The sequence below is a fragment of the Salvia splendens genome, chromosome 18, assembly GCF_004379255.2.
Source record: "Salvia splendens isolate huo1 chromosome 18, SspV2, whole genome shotgun sequence".
NCBI lineage: Eukaryota > Viridiplantae > Streptophyta > Magnoliopsida > Lamiales > Lamiaceae > Salvia > Salvia splendens.
In genome coordinates this window covers 6,627,761-6,648,131 of record NC_056049.1, presented here as the reverse complement: position 1 = coordinate 6,648,131, position 20,371 = coordinate 6,627,761, and the positions used below count along the sequence as shown (strand labels likewise).

The following is a 20,371-nucleotide window of genomic DNA, read 5'->3' as shown; positions in this document are numbered from 1 at the left end:
GGGACTTTATTATGCAATCAGCTGTAATTGGCTGTAAAGATGATGAACAAACACGTATCAAAAGGAAACACTATTGTGGGTGATTTGGCTCAATGGCAGGCAGAGTGGTCATGTCTCAAACACCTCATATTTGAGTTTATCGTAGTAACGCCTATAAATTTATAATTCATCGGCAAATAAAAATTCAAATAGTATTGTCTCCATCTCAATCCTACACTACACACTTCATTTAATTAACCTTGGCATAATTAAATCTACTCGAAAATAAGTATGGCCTATAGGAGAAACTCACCACCTCCTCCACCGCCATTAATCTCACCCCACAATCACTTTGTGCCGCCGCCTCCAACTCCGCTCCCTTTATGGCCTGGCCCACCACCTCCACCACCTCCACCACCGTTTTATCACGCTTCACCGCCGCCGCCACCGCCCCCGCCCCCACCCACTCCAATAATCAGTCTATGGGGTGTACCGCCGCCGTACAGCATCATTCCTACTCCACCGCAGCATCAACCGAATCTTCCCGGAGCGCCACCAGTTTATTATGATCATGCACAACCACCGCCGCCTTACTACTGATTGATGATGCACCAACTCGAATTTTCTTGTGTCTTTCACTACTTGGATTTGTTGAAAGTTTGATTTGGAATTCAATCTTTGATTACAATATGCACGCCAGAGGAAGATATATACATGAAAGATTTATCCTAGACATAAAATCAAGAATTATACTAATTCTCTAATTTATGTGATCTTGGTCAATCTTTCCTTCTTCACTTGATTTTTTTCTAACACTCCCCCTCAAGTTAAATAATGGATTCACCCATTCTTAACTTTCCCAATACCTCAGGGAAGCTTCTAGCATGGATTGCCTTCGTGAGAATATCTGTCAATTGGTCTTAAGATCTCATAAAATGAAGTTTTACTGTCTTGTTTTCTATGTTGTCTTTGATGAAATGTTGATCCACCTCGATATGCTTTGTACGGTCATGTTGAACTGGATTTTCAGATATACTGATTGCCGCCTTATTATCACATAACAACTTACACGACTTCTGTGAGTTTAGGTTCAGTTTTGTCATCAACTTTTTCAACCAGAGAATCTCAGTCAATCCACTCTTGATTCCTCGGAATTTTGCTTCAGCACTTGACAATGCTACTACCTTCTGTTTCTTGCTTCGCCATGTGACAAGATTTCTGTGACACCCCTTACCTGGTAGGTAAACCCACCGAATAAGTGATGTCACGTTTCAGTATCGAAAACTTGTGCTGAAATTTTCCTTTTTCTTTTTAGCTTAAAAGCACAATTAAAATCTATTACATTTAAAAACTTAACATTTATCCAACGGAAGTTTAAAGATTAAACTATTACACAACATGCCACGACTACTAAACCAAGTTGACCACCAGTGACTTGCAAAAGATGCAAAGCTGCGCAACACCACTGTCATAACATCAACTCTAACCTGCAGGGGGAAAAGAGGGGGAGTGAGCTCGAAAGCCCAGTAGCAATATCCAAACTACAAATCCAACCCTCTCAGCTAAGACAATAGTAACTATAATAACTACATTATTTCCTTTTTAATCTTTTACTTATTTTCATTTTAATTTCACCGATTTTCAAAATTACTTACAATCTCATAATCTTCACAACAAAGCATACTTGTTCAGATAACCACACATATTCATCATATATTATTATTTCGTATCATATTTTTCTCCCTTTACCATTTATTTTCATATACTATTTGTTTTTCCATGTTAATTACCCCGAGCGGGGACCATTCAACATAATATACCATTTCCTCCGCGTGAGGACCGATCAACAATCATATCATATATCATATTTTACAAATCACATATCACAGATCCTTATTCACAAGTCATCAGATATTATTTTATATATCACAGATCACAGATTCTTATTCAGAAGTCATCAGATATTATTTTATATATCACAGATCACAGATTCTTATTCACAAATCCTCAGATATTATTTTATTTTATCTTATCATATAGCCCCAATATCTGCTTGGTTTCAGGCAGGGTACACGGACCAGATCAGAAACAGAATCAGAAGCAGACGCAGATTTTGTCCTCGAGAGGACTCCGCAAGGCCACCCATAGCGTGCATATCAGAAAATCAGACCACCCATGAGGGTGCAGACAGATAATCAGACCACCCATTAGGGTGCAGATCAGACAGATCAGATAGGGGCCCATCAGATAACAGACGATCCTCGCTTCGGTTATCCAGAAGATGAGTGATCACAGATAATGCAGCGCTGCTGTCCTATGGCATGCCAATTGTACCCAAGACATATGACCAAGCAAACGAGACGTGTTATTTCATATTCTTCTTTCAAATCTCTTTTTCACATTTATTCCATTTCCAAATATCACTTCAGATAATCATTCTTATAGAATTCACAGACATTCTTTTTCATATACATTCAGATATCTTTTCATAATCTATTCAGACATATTTCACATTATTCAGATCTTCATAATTTATTACATTTCACTGGATATCGTATCCATTGTCTTTTATTCATATTCGTACCATTATTTCTGCAGATCATTCATATTAAAATTAATAAGTATCATAACAATCCACATATTAAATTATAAGCATATTTAAGCACATTATTTAATTAACATCGCACAAATAATCACGTTATAGCACACATCATCTCAACTAAAGGAATCGAAAACCATAGAGAGGATACGCTACCTCGCAGGCTTATGAACATAAGCCTATTTCAACTTCGACCCTTCGCTATCTTCTAGGTCCATTCATTTTTGCATGATTCGTGTTACAAGCTTCTATGCCTTATACTATAAATATCGTAAATATTAGTAACATATACTTATTTTCATCAACTTCAACTCATTAAGTCTTCCAAATAAAATCACTAAGTATTCTGTTACTATTCACGGAATACTATTCATAGAAAGTATATAATCATACAATTAATGTATTAAAATTGCTAACCTCAATTAGAAAGTTCCCAAATTTTACATTAACACTCAAATTCATTCTAAATCACAATTCCATGATCAAACATCTTAAATAAATTCATTTGCTATATCAACTTAATATCCCCTTATTCCTTAACTTTCTAATATAACAGCTGCACTGGACCTAATATTTTTAAATACCCAAAGAAGTCCAGTTTATAATCCAACAAGATTCACTCAGAGATTCCTAATACTTTAAGAGATATTCTCATTTTCCCACAGACTACCAAAATCGGACAATTTCTGGCAGCATTTTCTAAACAATTTTTATAAATGGCATTTGTACTTTTTAATTCATCATAAACTTCCAAGAACACTTGGACACCATATAGTTAATGTAAACATTATTTATTCTATTTTATCCTTAGCTCAAGTACCCAGAATAATTCGAATAAAACATACGAAATATGGAAGTTTACCAGAATTTCGACAGTTTATGGTCATATGGTTCAAACAATTTATACACATAGTAAACGAACTCCTAAATTCTCGATAAACATCAGGGATCCTACAGACTCATCATAGTTATTATAGAAATTGTTACACCAAAGTTTCCACTATTATACTCACGCCAAACAATTCGGAACAGGTCACTGAAAAACAGGGGATTAAACCTTGTTGATCCAATTCTATTTCAATTCATGTTTAATCATAAATTTCATCTAACTTGAGCATCTAACTACTAAAACCACAAACCCTAAGGTGTATTTTCAATCTCCACATTAAGTTCATACCAAGAAAATTTAACTTTGAAATTATCCATCAAAACGTGGCATACGACGTTTATACGCTACGTATTCGATAATTAATCGAACATAAAACCGTTTATGCACCAACACCTATGGAGCTCGAAATTTTCAGATTTCCAACCTTAATATATATATTGAATTTCACGCTATAAAAATAGTACGGATAGAAAGAGCTTACTCGATTTATTAAGGTTTATGCGATCAGACGATCAGTACGACGAAAATCGGGAACATGATTAGAAATTGAACCTCACGGTTCCTTTCTCTCCAATGGACCGTGAGTTTCTCCCAAGAATGAGGTTAGGGATGATGTTTTAAGTATAAAAAAAATAGTATCCCCTCATTACTTTAATATATATGGTTTTGAAATTGCACAAGTGGCATAATTCCAATTAAACACATTTCTTTTCTTTTATCTAGAATCTTCTATTAATTTTAAGGCATATATTGAAGTCAAAACATGTCCAAAATGCTGGAAATTTCGTGCCCTATGATTTAAACAAGATATTTTATTTTATTTCATGTGAAAAGACGATCTTGCCCTTCTACCATATTCTATTTATTATTCCCGATTCAACTCCGATTTTCTTCTCATTCTCACCCTCATTATACTTCTAATACTTACTTCTAATGCTACTTTAGTCCTTAATCTTTGTTACTAATTATTTTAATTTATTTGGCTCTTTTTTCGTTATCAAATCAACCACCGATAATTCGAAATCGACAATTTTAACACAAACCTTATCTTATTTATAATCTAACTCATATATTATTTCTAATAAATAATTCTCATCACCTTTTTTCCTTATAAAAATTATCAACTATAATTTATCAACTATCATTATTTCCAATATCGATTTATTCGTCGAAAGCCCTGAGTTGTCGATTTCTTAACCTGAACCATGAATTCGTCTAGAGTCATTTTTGGGATGTTACAGTTTCCCCTTACAAAAGTGAAATAACCAGCCGTAGATTTCCTGTCATTCGGGTTTCCTGCTCAGTCAGCATCGGTAAACCCATGAATCTCCAAATGTCCATGATTCTCGAACAAAATTACATGGCATGCCGTTCTGTAACATCCCAAATTTTTACAACTTTTATTTTAATATGTCGATTGGAAATTTCATTTATGGAATTAAATTGTTGCTACGGGATTGAGTTTGATTATGTGGAATAAATTGTCATGGATGTTTTGGAATGAAGTGCTTTATATTTTTTTATGTGGGGGATCAATTTAAATAAAATCATGCATTTAGTTCTAGCCAAGTAAAGTGGCTATTGTCGGCCGCTCCCATTTATTGAAAATTTTATTCTTTCTTGGATTTGATTAATTGTTTTGGGATATTCATCCAAATTAAATCCAAATCAAATTATCCCTAAATATTACTACATGAAATTCGAACTCTAGCCTACCATCCTTGGGAGTTTTGAAAATCCCCTATTTAAAATAGAGGATGAATTATTTTCTTTGATTTAATTGGTGCCTTGTTGACTCCCTCCTTTTGAATTAAATTCAATTAAATCATGTCACATTTTATTTCTTCACCCAAATGAAATAAAGAGTTGAAATAATTCCTTGGCTATTTAAATTGTTTTCGGCCCCTTCTCTATTTTTTTGAGGATAATTTATTTGTTTCCTTTTTTTTGTGGAATCCCTTTTTATTCAATTAAATACCATACCAATACCTATGTCTAATTAATTGGGGATGTGAATATTTCCTTTTATTCCTCACCTATACCACACGCCCCTATGCCTTATTTTTCCTTGTGAGAATTTATTTATTTGTTACCTATTTTACGGGAGCCCTTTTCCTGTAAAGAAATTATCAAATTTAAATCCTATTCTATTTAATTTAGGATTTAAATAATTTCCTTGTGCATTTCCTCTTAAAATTTTGGCCCTTACCTCATTTTTTCTACTTAGAGATTTAATTTATTTTGTTCCCTTGTTTATGGAATATTCAATGTTTTATTTCCTAAATTGTGGATCTATTTCTCTCCAAGTAAATACCAAATAATTCCTTGTAAATTCTCAGCCATAATTTTTGAAAATTATGCCTCTTTTAATTGTGGGAATTTTAATTATTGACCTCTATTTTATTCCCCCACAATTAATTAAATTTTAGAATTAACCTAGAGCTATAAAATCACCTAAACTAAACACAAGCCTCATTTTCTCCCCCAACCCTAGCCGCCCACTCTCTCTCCCTCTCTCTCTCACGCCTCTCCTCTCCCTCACTCTCATCCTCTCCAAAGACTTCTTCCACTATTGTTTCTTGCACCAATTGGAGTGGATTTTCAAGAGTTCCCGACGAATCGTGCCAACGCTTGTTTCTACCTTTCGTTTTTCTTGATTCAAGAAGGTATAACTAAGATTTTCTTCTCATCTCCTTCATTGAAACCTTATTCTTGATCCCTCCCTGCATATAGTGAGTGTAGGAATCATAGATCGCGAATTTAATCGGTGGGAATTTGTGTTTGCATGAGAACTTTGATGAATATGCGATTATGAATGAGTTTATGTGAAGTTTGATTTGAATCTTTGGTGAACGATGTGAGTTTATGTGCAAACATGATTATGATAAACTTTTAAGCATGATTGTGTGTTATAAGCATGAAAAAAAAATTGATGTTTGGATGATTGAGGAAGAAACCCTATTTTCGAAATTCGTAAGCCTGAAATCTGTGATGTCGGACAGTGGATTCCGACGTGCTTTTGACTAACCAAACGATCGAATTTTGACACGAAATTTTAACTGAGTAATATTAAAGGTGTTTTCTGTGTTTTGTGTGAATTTCAGCCCTTGTTGATGAAATATGAATTTGTAATGAATTTTTGAAGTCGATTGCGCAATTCTGCCAGAAACTTGTCTTCTCGCCCAGAAAGTTTCGTTTTCTATTTGACCGAACAAATGGCCTCTTTTTGATGTAAATTTTGAACTAGATGAAATTTGATGTGTCTTCTGAGTTGTGTGAAAATTTCAGCCTCATTGGACATCGGATGAATATTTGGTGAATTTTTCAAATGGACTGCGCAGTGCTGCCAAAATTTTATGTTCCGACCAGAGAGTTGCATTAATGTTTTGACTGACCAAATGACATGATTTGAGTGAGAATTTTTAACTGGATGAACTTGAAGGTGTCTACTGTGTACCAAATTTTAGCTTCATATGAGGTCGGATGGATTTTTGGGTGATTTTACAAACCAACCGTGCAGTTCTATCAGATTTGTTGTTATGTGGAAATATTACTTGTTGCCAAGTTTTAATGATTTATATGATGCATGTATGATTTGGGAAGGTATCCTATGACGTGATTATGTGCGACACGTTGAGAAATATTATGACATGTTTTTCTTATGTTGATGAATGTTGGGATGGGTAAATTTAAGAGAATGATAAGAGGAACGATAGGACATGCATGATAATGTGAATTGATGGAAGGCTGATTTGTATTGTGGTTTGGCAAGGGTGATTGTGGATACGTGAGCTCGAGGAACAAGAGTTTCCATAAGTTGGTTTTTGTGTTGTTTAAACGATCGAGGTGGGCTTTCTTTTCAAACCTTTTTATTTTCCGAAAATACGATGTGGTGTTATAAGGTGGTTTAACTTGTTATGTCATGCCATGTTATTTTGTTTGTGAGATTGTTGCCTGATGCCTAGTTCGTCTGAGCTTGCTCCGTTAGGCTATATGGTTGTGTTGTGAAACGAATTCGGGTCTGAGTAGGGCCGTAAACCCTATCAGGCTGTGTACACTGGTGGGATCGTGAGCCGTCCTTGCTAGTCGGCCGGTCTCGTGGGCGAATAGTGTGGCCACACTTTCGTCGCACTGTGATATGATGATTGTGATTGATGGATTGATGTGAAAAGTGAGGAGATAAATTGTCTGGCCAGACTTGAAATATTTTTGTGTTCTCGTGATATTTCTTACTACATATAAAACTTGAGATCACTGGTATGGATGACATAACTATATTAAAATGTTTTCGGCATGAGCCCATTGAGCACAACAAGTACTCAGCCCTGCATATTCTTTTTCTTTATGTGCAAGTTGAGCGGGATGTTGCGGAGGATGTTGAGTTGGCCTAAGAACTTAGGATGCGTTGTGTCTTCATACATAGGCATTTTCCTCGACTCTCTTTAAACCTTATTTCCGCTGCTATATTTTGAACTATGTCTCAAGACTTTAATCTTTTTTCCGTACTGTGTTGAGCATGTATGGTTGTGTTAGGTTTTTAACCGAGTATTTGCAATGTTACTTTAAAATGGTGTTTACGTGATTTAAACTAAATGGTTCTTTAGAAGTTAATTGGGTTTTTAATATTTATTTTCTCCGCTGCTTCTTTCTAAAAAAATATATTTATCATAAGTCGTTTCTAATTAATAGTAAATTATAACCTTAGACTTTTTAAACTAAAATATTTTTCTTCCTTTAAGCTAATTGAGTTTTCGTAAACTGTTATCCTTGTAAGTTGTCGTTTTTGTCATCCCTTGGGCGGTCGTGACACGTTCCCTTCAGGTATCGAACAATCCTGAGCGTTGCTTCCCAGTGAGCTACTTGAGGTGCATGCATGAACTGGCTTACTACTCCAACTGCATAAGCTATGTCGGGTCTTCTGTGGGACAAGTATATGAGTTTCCCAACTAGACGTTGATATCTTGTGCGGTGAGTAGCTTTAAGCTCCTTCTACTATCTGCAGACCGTCGTTCTGGACCATAGGGGTGTCGGCTGGCTTACAGTCCAACAGTCCTGTTTCGTTCAGTAAATCAAGAACATACTTCCTCTGATTGATGAAGATTCACTTTTTCGATCTCAATACTTCTATATCCAAAAAGTACTTCAGCAGTCCCAAGTCCTTCATCTCAAATTCTGCAAACAGATTCTTCCTTAACTGCCCTATCTCTTCTTCATCATCGCCAGTAAAGATCATATCATCGACGTAAACCTCCCAAACCAGGCTCTAGGTGAACAGAGTTGCTTTGCATGTACCCATACTTCTTCATCGCCTCTGTAAACCTCCCAAACCAGGCTCTAGGTGATTGTTTCAGCACGTACAGTGTCCGTCTCAATTTGCAGATTTTCCCTCCTTCGAATTCCCCAGCAAATCCTGGAGGTGCTTCCATATAGATTGGTTTTTTAATTCCCCATGCAGAAAAGCATTCGTCACATCGAACTGATGAACTGGCCACTCCTTGGCCGCTGCTATCGAGAGAAGCACTCGAATAGTACTCATCTTCGCTACAGGGGAAAAAGTCTCAGCATAATCAACCCCATGCGTCTGAGTGTACCCCTTTGCTACTAGCCTCGCCTTGTATCTTTCAATTGACCCATCTGGTCTTCGTTTGATAGTGAAGACCCATCTGCATCCCACAATTATAACTCCATCAGGTTTCAGACATACTTCCCACGTATTGTTCTTCATTAAGGCCGGCATCTCCACTAGCATTGCCTCTCTCCAGTGGGCAATTTTCATGGCCTCCTCAGCCGTGTATGGGATCTCTTCTTCTTCATAGAGGGCTGCTTCGAACGCCCTTGCCATCTCGGTCAGATTTGCTTTAGCCAAGTTCGCCATAGAGTATCTACTTTTCTTGCCAATCTTCTCAGGACTGTATCTCTTTGCCAAGATTCCACGAGTACTCCTAGAAGGGAGTATGTATCGGCCAGTATCACCATCAATTGATGCGTTCTCATTCTCATCTACACCCGAATTGTCAGTCGAAACAACTGTATTATCTGAGCTAGTTTTAGGAATTACCTCAGATATCACTGGAGGAGGACTGGATTGGGGCGTAGGCGGTTGAGGAGGCTCTATAGCAGACGTGACTGGCTCGGCGAGATGCTTGGGTATGGCACATGCAAACTAAGGGGTCGAATTATGTCACACTCCCCCTGACTAACATTCCCCCCTGACTAACATTCCCCCCCTGACCCCGAGGTTGGGTGTAATAAAAAAATTCACTTTCTAGAAAATTACAATTCATGGTTGTTATAACTTTTATAGACCCCGAGTGATAACACCGATAACCTTTCTGATTTACCCCATACCCCAAGAAAACACACTTTAAAGCACATGCGGAAAATTTACCTCTTTCGTTTTCGGTACATGTACATAAACTGAATAGCCAAAGATTTTGAGCGGAAGAGTGGGAGGTGCAGGAATATCAGTCAAGGATAAGAGAATCTGAACAGGGGTTTTCATACCTAATAAAAGTAGGCAGCCTATTAATTAGGTAAACAGCAGTAGCAACGGCTTCGGGCCAGAGAAACTTAGGAACATTTGAGTCAAAGAAAATGGATCTTGTGACTTCTAAGATTATCCTATTTTTCCGTTCCGCTGCCCCATTTTGTTCAGGAGTGTGAGGGCAAGTAGTTTGATGGACTAACTCATTTCCCTAAAAAAACTCTGTCATATCTTTGTTAACAAATTCTCTACCATTATCAGATCTAAGGATTTTGACATTAGTTTGGAACTGTGTCTGAATCATCGTAAAAAACTAAGTAAATTTTTCAAAAACTTCAGATTTATGTTTTAGAAAATATAACTATGTTAATCTTGTGCAATCATCCACAAAAATAAGAAAATACTTAAAGCCATGATCACCCAAAATAGGAGTTGGACTCCAAACATCAGCATGCACCAAAGAAAAGATAGTTTTGACACGAGTATCATTTGATCTAAAAGACTGTCTGTGGCTTTTTGCCAAAACACAAGACTCACAAGTAATATCTTTAACATGAGAAAACTTCAGAAAAAATAATTTTAGATAACCCATGGATGGATGCCCCAGTCTGCGGTGCCACATCCAAGCTTCCCGATTTGCAGATCCGTGAGCAAGCATCGCGGTGCCACCTTGTTGAGCAATCTCATCCACATAATAGAGGCGTTGACGCTCAGTGCCACGCCCAATAATCCTCTTCGGCTTGATATCCTGTAATACACAGAACTTTGGATGCATCAGTAATGTACAGTTTAAGTCTTTCGTCACATGGCTAATATACATGAGTTTATGGGATAGTTTGGGCACATAGAGACAATTTATGAGTTTCAAAGTCGGGGAAATTTCAATGCTTCCGCTCCCACTCACAACAGTCAATTCCCCATCAGTAGTTTGTATATGACTTTTGGTTGCCCCATCAAATTCAGAAAAATCATTTTTATCATAGGACATCGTATCAGTTGCCCCACAATAAAAAATCCACCCACTCTCCTTAAGGTCATTTTTACTATGGGCAGCTGATGAGTCGTCGCTGATCGCAGTCTGTTGCCGGCATCATTTTGAGCCGTGTAGCCTCTCTTTTCACCATGTCGTATGTGGTCTCGGCTGAGGGCAGCGGGACTTCCTTCAGAATGTCCCTCCGAATTCCGTCATACCTTGAGTTCAGTCCGGTCAGGAATTTGAACAATCGTCGGGTTCCCATGTAAGTTCGGAGTTGGCTTATTCCTTTATCGCAGCAATCCACCGACTGGTATTGGCACTGATCGATCTCGACCCAGATGCCATGAAGGTGTCGCCAGTACGTCTCGAGCCTCTGCTCTCCTTGTACAATTCGACCTGACTTCTCTTCTGGATCGTACAGTAGGTACGGATCTGTGGTGCTTTCGAAGGTTGTTTGTAGGCTCTCCCACAGGGCCTTTGCGGTTTGATGGTGTGCAAAATTGATGACGATTTCAGTTTCGACGTTGTCGATTATCCACGAGAATACGATCATGTCGGCTTCCTCCCAATCTGAGTAGCCTCGCATTCCAGGTTCCGGTGGCGGCGGGGTACCAGTGATATATCGGTTTGCCCGCCTCCCTACAATCGCTACCCTCATCAGCCGTTTCCATAAGGGGTAATTCGTCCCGTTGAGTTTAACGGCTAGAGTAACGTTCTTACTCATCTTCAATGTTTGGTTTTTCTTCCTCGTTGTCTGACATCTTTCTATGTAGGTTGAAACACTCGCCTTCTTGACCGGGAAAGGTATTTAGGCTATGATGATATTTTTCTGAGCCTTTGCTCTAGTACCATGTTGAAAGTTTGATTTGGTATTCATTCAACTTGTGTCTTTGATTACAATATGCACGCCTCCTTTAATAGGCTTGCTTGAGGAAGATATATACATGGAAGATTTACCTTAGACATAGAATCAAGAATTATACTAATTCCCTAATTTATGTGATCTTGGTCAATCTTTCCTTCTTCACTTGATTTCTTTCCAACATTATCATGTGAATATTAGTGTTTTCATCTTCATTTCCAGTTATATATATATATATATATATATATATATATATATATATATATATATATATATATATATTTCGCTTTTGAAGGATGTAATTAAATCTAATAATATCATTTTATATTCATTCACTATTAGAGCATCCACAACGGTGGACGGACGACGTCCGTCCGTCCGTGCCGCTGGCAAGGACGAGCTCCGCCGCCGCTGCGCTCTTGCCGCTGGCACGGACGTGCTCTTAGCTAAGAGCACGTCCGTGCCAGCGGCAAGAGCACGAGGCGTCGACGTGGCATGCTCTGATTGGCCCGTTGATTTATCATTTTTTTATTATTTTTTTTTTAAATCGAAAAAATCTGAAAAATTCAAAATTAATAAAAAAAATATTTTCCCACTTCCTAGTAAAATATATCCATTTTTTCCACACTTTTAATTTATTTTTTTCATTATTTTTACCCCAAAATTCATACTTTCATCTATAAATAGTTTCATTTCAAACACAAAAAATGACACTATACCAAACAACTCCCTCAATCTCAAATTTTAGGATTTTAATTATGTAATTTTTAATTTTGAGGAGTCTAATTATGTAATTTTTAATTTTTAGTATTTTAATTATGTAATTTTTAACTTTTAGGATTTAAATTATGCCGTTTTTATTTTATTTGTCATTTGTAATATTATTTAGGTTTTTTAATGAATTTTAATATTATGAAAATGTTTTTGTTTAATTGAATTTTAAATTGAATTGTGCTCGTCCTTGCGGAAGAGCACAATTGTGGGTGTTGTGCTCTTGCCAGAGAGCGGGCAGAAAAAGTGGGTCCGGGCCCACAACCGTGCTCGCTGGCAAGAGCACGGTTGTGGATGCTCTTATTAATGTGACATGAAATTCCATCTTATAAATAGTAAAGAGATTAATATAAAAGTTTCGATATGTCCCGGGCTGCTATTGCTGCTGATGATGATGCAAGTTGGTAAATGGACTTTTATATCTTACATCAATGTCGATTTTCATCAACAATACATGAACAATTGAAGAATAACATAAAAATATTTAAAAAAAGAATATAAATACAGAAATTAAAAATCGATCTTTCAGTAAAACTAATGGAAACTGATAGCCAATCTAGACACCCTTTTTATAGAAACTCGATGCCTAAAAATTTCTTTCCATATATCTTAAAGTATTTAGTTTGGAGGTATAAGAATGTCCAAGATTTTCATGCCAAAACCTTTTCATGATCTGGAGCTATCGTGCCCTCGAAAATTCGTTGTCGAGCCATTGATGCCTGCAATGTTGCTCAATATCAAGTGCAGATATATTGTAACAGACAAAAAACAGATTGTAAAAGGAGAAAATATAATGTACTAAACCTGTTTCCTCCAGTTGGTTGAACATGTCACCAAGCATAACAACGTTGATTGCACTATCGATCCCATGTTCAGCCCGAGCCATAGACCCTTTCCCCGCCAATGAAACACGAAACCCAGAGTAACCGCTGCAGGTAGTCCGACCAGATAATACGCTCCAAGATTCACGTAAGCACCCAGATGCTGCCATCCACAACCTCTTGCCACTCCTAGTAAATGCAACACATAATCTAGTGTTATTGGTCATCTCAAATATGTGTATGTGTGTAATTTTGGCTATGTTTATCGTACTCGTTGAGTTTCGCCATATGAAAGAGAAGAAAATGCCAAGAACAGGGGAGTTGAGGCCAAACCTGAAAGCACTGCTTGGATACAGTCCATTGCAAGCAAGAGGCAAATGAATGGAACGAGCTCTCTGAGATAATCGACAACTTCTTTCTCGTTACTGAATGCGTATCCCACAATATTACTCAGGCTGAGGAGAAATGTGCAAGCAACTATCGCCTCAGCTATTGAAAGAAAGCCTGCAGCATAAACTGAAGCTCGTGCCCTCGTTTGAAACTCTCGTGCTAAAAAATGTTAGGCATGAGTGTACAGTCAGATAGTGCAGCAAACCAGTGAAAATTGCACACAGTTAGATTCGAAGCGCTAACCTTGCAGCTGCACCAACGGAATACGGAATGAAGTAGTGCAACGAAGCAATCATGAGGCTGTGCAAAGATCAAAGGAGATAGTATATATCATATATTTAGACGAATCAACTTTCACTCGTTTATTTTAGAAGGTTGAATGGATAACAGTACCATAACGAAAGAACCGAAGTCTCAAGTTGCGGATTAGGCAAAAGACCAGAGAGCAATACCAAAATTTCACAAGACCACCATTCAAGGCTGTATTGATTGCCATGTTCAACATGTTAGATGCTATCAGATAAAGATAATCTAGACAAAAAACCAATGTTTTTATTACCAGACCATGACAGCGGAAGGGACAGCAAAGCGCGAAAACTCCCTCATACCCGACAAGACGCTTTTATCAAATGGTGCACGGGTTCTCTTGCAAGTCGAAGAGTAGTTGACATACGAAAGAAGTAAAATCACATTGAACCAATAACATAAGCCGATCGCTAATGCTGCCCCTGCTGTGCCTAGGCCTTGAACACTAAAGCCCAGCAAACAGGTACATGGAAAAACAGCGCTGCAATGGAGCTCCAAACCATGGGAACGATCAGACTTTGCGTTTGCAGGTATCGGATCAGTGCTTGGAGAATAGCATAACCGAATAACGCAGGGATAAGCCATATAGCGTAATGGCCGGCTTCATGAGAAATCGAAGGATCTTGACAGATATATATCTGCAATTTTTCCATAAAGATCCACAAAAGAGAGAGTGGTAAACAGACTAGAAGAAGACATACAATTGAAGCATTGGTGTAAAGTCCTAGCTTCTCTTACTGCTCTGCTCCAAAGGCCTGCCCGCATAAGGTTTCAAGTGCACTGGCCATCCCAAACTGTTTACAAACACGAAATCAATTCGACACCAAATAGCTTAAAACTTAATTCAAGTTACAATAGCTCAAACTTTGGTATCCACTATGTTGAAACAAACACTTGAATAGCTTAAAAACTTGATGATAAACTGGTAACTCGATCTTCTAATTCAAGCGATCAATCTATTTGAGATGATCAAGTAGAAATGTAACATCCCAAACTTTTGTGACTCTTTTAATACGTTATTGGAATTTATGAAACTTTTGTTTCTATGTGATTAAGTGAGTTGCGTGAAATAAACTGTCGTGGTTAATGTGAATGATGAGCTTGAGTTTTTATTTTTTTCCAATGAGGGGAAATAATAAATAGGATCATGCATTTATTCTTTCTCAAGTCAATTCATTGAAAAATTCGACCCTCCCTAATTATTGAAATAGTACTTCTTTTTTGTGGATTTAATTAATTATTTTGGGGCATTATTCCAAATTAAATCCAAACCAATGGACCTTAAATTACACTACATGAAATTCGAACTCCATCCTTTTATCCTTGGGAGTTTCGAAAATCTCCAATAGGAGATTGGATTATTTTTCATTTGATTTAATTGGTGCTTTATTGACTCTCTTCTTTTGAATATAATCCAATTAAATCATGTTATATTTTATTTCTTCACCCCAAAATAAATAGAGAGTTGGGATTTTTGCCTTGGCTATTTGAGCCTAATTTTTCGGCCCCCTCCAATAAATTTTGGAGAATATTTTATTTGTTTCCTATTTTGTGGAATCCTTTTTTTTATTCAAATAAATTCTTATGTCTAATTAATTGGGGTGTGAATATTTTCCTTCTATTCTCCTCCATATCACACGCCCCTATACTTATATTTTTCCTTGTGGGAATTTAAATAATTGTTACCTATTTTATGGGAGCCTTTTCCATAAAGAAATTACCAAATTTAAATCACATTCTATTTAATTGGGGATTTAAATAATATCCTTGTGCAATGACCCAAGAATTTTCGGCCCCCACCCCTATTATTTCCTACTTGGAGATTTAATTTATTTGTTCCCTTATATTCATTATATTTAATTCCTAAGTTATGAATATATTCTCCAAGAAGATACCAAATAAATTCCCTATTGTGCACCTGGAATTTTCGAAATTCCCTCACCTCCCACAAGCCTATTTTATTCTTTTAATTGTGGGATTTTTAATTGTTAGCCTATATTTTAATTCCCCATAATTTATTTATTTAATTTACCCATGGATTAAACCTAGCAAATAAATAGCAATTAAACAAACCCTAGCCCCCACTCTCCCTAAATTTTTGCCCCCTCTCTTCTCCCTCTCTCACACGCTTCATTCTTCTCCCACTCTCCCATCTCCAAAAATCTTCCATCCAACTCGTGTTCTTGCAATCCGTTGAAGTTATTTTCGAGAGTCTCCGACGAATCGCTTCATCCATCGTTTCTACCGATTCGTTTTGTGTCAAAGAAGGTATATTGCTCACTTCTTATCATCCTATCCGTTTTGACCATGTTCTTGAGTCCTACATGCATGTAGAGGGTGTAGGTTCGATAGATCGCAAGTTTTAACGGGAGGGAAAGTGTGCTTCGTAAGAACTTGTTGTTTTTGGCGTTGTTGTTTGAAATCATGTGAGTTGGATCGATTTATTGGGTGAATAATATGAGTTTGTATGCAAATATGTGTTTGAGGAATGTGTAAGCATGATTATGTGTTTTCGAGCATGAAAAATCGGTGGTTGTGTTGTGGAAGTTTAAAAAACCTTATTTTCGAACTTGAACCAGAAATCTGTGATGCACGACCAGTGACTTATGATCTGTATTTGACCCATCAAACGAACGAATTTTGCTATCAAATTTTTACTGAGTAAACTTCAAGGTGTTTTCTGTGTCTCGTGTGAATTTCAGCCTGTTTTATCGAAAAATGAATTTTTAATAAATTTTTGAAGTTGACTGCACAAATCTGCCAGAAACGTGAGTTCTCGCCATGAATGTTTCGTTTTCTGTTTGACTGACCAAATGACCTCCGATTGATGTTATTCTTGAACTATATGAAATTTTGAAGTGTCTTCTGAGTCGTGTTAAATTTTCAGCCTTTTTGGGCATCGTATGAATTTATGGTGAATTTTTCAAAGGAACTGCGCAATACTGTCGGAAATTGTATGTTACGACCAGAGAGTTTAATATGTGATATGACTGACTAAATGACGTGATTTCGGTGTGAAAATCTTCATGAACGAACTTGAATGTGTCTTCTGTATTGTGACCAAAATTTAGCTTCTTTTGAGGTCGGGTGAATTTATAGTAATTTTTACAAAACGGTCGCGCAGTTCTACCAGTTTTCTGCCTTGTTAAAATAACTCTTATTTTCAAGTTTAAAAGTATTGTATGATGCATGTATGTCCAAGGAACGTGTCTAAATGGTGTAAGCACTTGTGATAAGTTGTAATGCGATACGTGTGTCTTTACACCTTTTTGACGTATGTTGGGTTGGGGGATTGAGAAAGACGATGAGAGAGAGACGATAGGACATGCATAGTAATATGTTGAAGTGTGAGGCTGACTTATGTTGTCGTTGACAAGGGTGTTGTGTATTCGTGAACTCGAGGATCGAGAGTTGCTAAGTTGGGTTGTGAATTGCTAAGCGAACGAGGTGGGCTTTCTTTTCAAACCTCTTTACTTTTCCGAAAAATATTATGTGGAGATATAAGGGTGGTTTAACTGTTATGCCATGCCATGTTGTTTTTGTTATGAGATTGTGTGCCTGATGCCTAGTTCGTATGAGTTTACTCCGTTAGGCTATATGGCTGTGTTGTGAAACGAATTCGGGTCCGAGTATGGCTGTAAACCCTATCGGGCTGTGTACACTGGTGGGATCGCGAGCCGTCCTTGCAAGTCGGCCGGTCTCGTGGGCGAATAGTGTGGCCACACTATCGTCGCACTGTGATGTGATTGATGGATTGATGTGAAAAGTGGGGAGATAAATTGTCTGGACAGACTTGAATATTTTTGTGTTTCTCGTGATATTTTCTTACTACATAAAACTCGAGATCACTGGTATGGATGACATAACTATTATTAAAATGTTTTCGGCATGAGCCCATTGAGTACAACAAGTACTCAGCCCTGCATATTATTTTCTTATGTGCAGGTTGAGCGGGATGTTGCGGTGGATGTTGAGCCGGCTTAAGTACTTAGGATGCGTTGTGTCGTCATACATAGGCGTCGTCCTTGACTCTCCTTGAACCGTATTTTCCGCTGCTATAACTTGAACTATGACTCAAGACTTAATCTTTCCTTTATGTTTTGTGTGTGAACATGTATGGTGGTGATGAGTTTTAAACTAGTGTTTACGTTGTCTTTTTATAATTTTATTCTTCTAGATTTAAGTTAAGTATTTGTTCAACTTTAGTTAGTTGATGTATTTCTTAAGTCTAATTTTTCCCGTTGTCCTTTTTAAAAGTATTTACCTTATGTCTTTTCAAAAAAAAATTTTTAAACTAAGTTGTTTTCTTCCTTTAAGTTAATCAAGATGTTCTTTTTAAATTGTTATCCATGCATGTCGGTCACGATCGCCGCGTTGTGGTACCCTTGTATGGGCGGTCGTGACAAAAGCAACAGAGAATTATTTGTTTGATGATTTTGAATTGGAGCCAAATTAACAATTAATGCAAAAAAATATGAGGTCTAAATCAAACATTCCCAAATTGAAGATACTATATCCAATGATGAGTAGGCATGTTAAATGTATAAAAAGGTGAAATTAAATGAGGAATTGAAGAGAAAAAATGTCTGACCAGGGGGCTGAGGCCGGTGACGTTGGCGAGGGAGGTGGCGACGGCGACGCCGGAGAGGGCGAGCTCGCCGAGGTGGCCGACCATCATCATGGAGACGACGCGAGGCAGGACCTGAGAGATGGTGACCACCACCATTGGAGCGGCGATGTAGCTCACCTTCTTCAGCTCGTCCACGAAAACCTCCCGCGCAGGCGAAGCGCCTTCGCCGCCGTGTAGCAGCGGCGCCTCCTCCTCCTCTTCCATCGCAGTGTGAAGAGTGATAAGTAGAAGTCGTGAATGCGGCGTTGGTCTGTCAATATGGACAAAACTACAGCCGTCCAAAATCATCAAGCCGCAGCCATGCTATTTATAAATTTTAAATGCCAATTCTAATTTATGTTATACAGATTACAAATCTCAGTTATTTTGTGTGTTTAGTAAATAAAATAATAGAGATAATAGTATTCTCTACATCCTATTCAAAGTAAGCATATTTTTTTAGGGATTATATTTATTTAAATCATGAAATTTTATTAAATTTTGGTCTGTCTCATTAATCTTTTAATTGAAATATTAAATTATAAAATTTCAACTTTTTCTATTGTTTCATTTATGTAATCAATATCTAAGACATAATCTTTTTAATTGAAATATTAAATTATAAAATTTCAATATTTTCTATTGTTTCATTTATGTAATCAATATCTTTTGGTGGTGTTGAAAAATGACAATATTCAATAAACTATGAAAATAAGGAAATACTTATTTTAATAAAATATGTCATTTTGGACAATATTAATAGACAGCATTTTATACATGAGATTATTGAAAAAAAATTGAAACTTTGTAATTTAATATTTCAATATAAAAAATCATGCGATATTTCATTTAAATTTGTAAGATATTCCATTCAAAGTGAAAATATTTTTAAAAAAAATAAAATATTACTACTATCCTTATTTTTTATTATTTTCTATTTAACATATAAAATAATAGTAGTAATATATTACCCCTACCCTACTGTATTTTAAAGTTTAAATAATGGCATTTATATCTGAAGTGAGTATCTGTAATGAAATGAAGGAATGTGGAATACACGTGTCCTCACTACTCCACGCATGCATGTTTGGTAAAAGTGAGCACTACACATAAACAAATATGGAAAATGCAATGCGATATGCTATTCTAATTTTGATGACTTGATTAGTTTGCTATGCTGTTCGTTGCACCGAAGCCAACTACACTTCCTAAATTCCATCATACAATAGCATCTATTTTATCTATTTTTGTAGTATAATATACTACTGCTTACATTTAATTCTACGATTTTGTGTCAAACGTCACTTTTTGATGTGCCATACTCCCATGCTAATGAACAATGTATTTAACAAGAGAGATAAATGTTATAATTGTTCTTAAATATATGGTGTTTTTATTATTTTAGTCCTTGACATTATGTTTTGAATTATTGTATCCTACACATTTGAACTCTGGTTGGAATCGGTCCATTTTGGATGACTCCGCCTAAAAGTAACAATCAACGGTTATTTAACTGACTTTGACTGATATTAAGCATTTTAATTAGATTTTTGAATTATTTCAAAAACAAAAAATTTTATTCTAAAAAAAATTACATAAAAAATCAAACCCTCAATAAACAACAAGAGCACAACACTCTCATCTTCTTCAAAATCAAATATTTTTAACAATAGTTGAAACCAAGA

At 36.7% G+C, this 20,371-nt stretch overlaps 1 long non-coding RNA gene and 1 pseudogene across 2 annotated transcripts; both read right to left on the bottom strand.

Annotated features, from left to right (window-relative positions):
• Positions 1-1,264: 1,264 nt before the first annotated feature.
• LOC121777793 lies at positions 1,265-4,104 on the bottom strand. Of its 2 annotated transcripts, XR_006045559.1 has the most exons (3): positions 3,949-4,095; positions 2,058-2,838; positions 1,265-1,466 (listed from the first exon to the last, which is right to left on the bottom strand). It is a non-coding gene; the product is annotated as an uncharacterized LOC121777793 (long non-coding RNA). The 2 variants fall into 2 exon arrangements; XR_006045558.1 differs by having other exon boundaries at positions 1,265-2,838; positions 3,949-4,104.
• A 9,091-nt stretch (positions 4,105-13,195) lies between these two features.
• LOC121776354 lies at positions 13,196-18,970 on the bottom strand (annotated as a pseudogene).
• Positions 18,971-20,371: the final 1,401 nt, after the last annotated feature.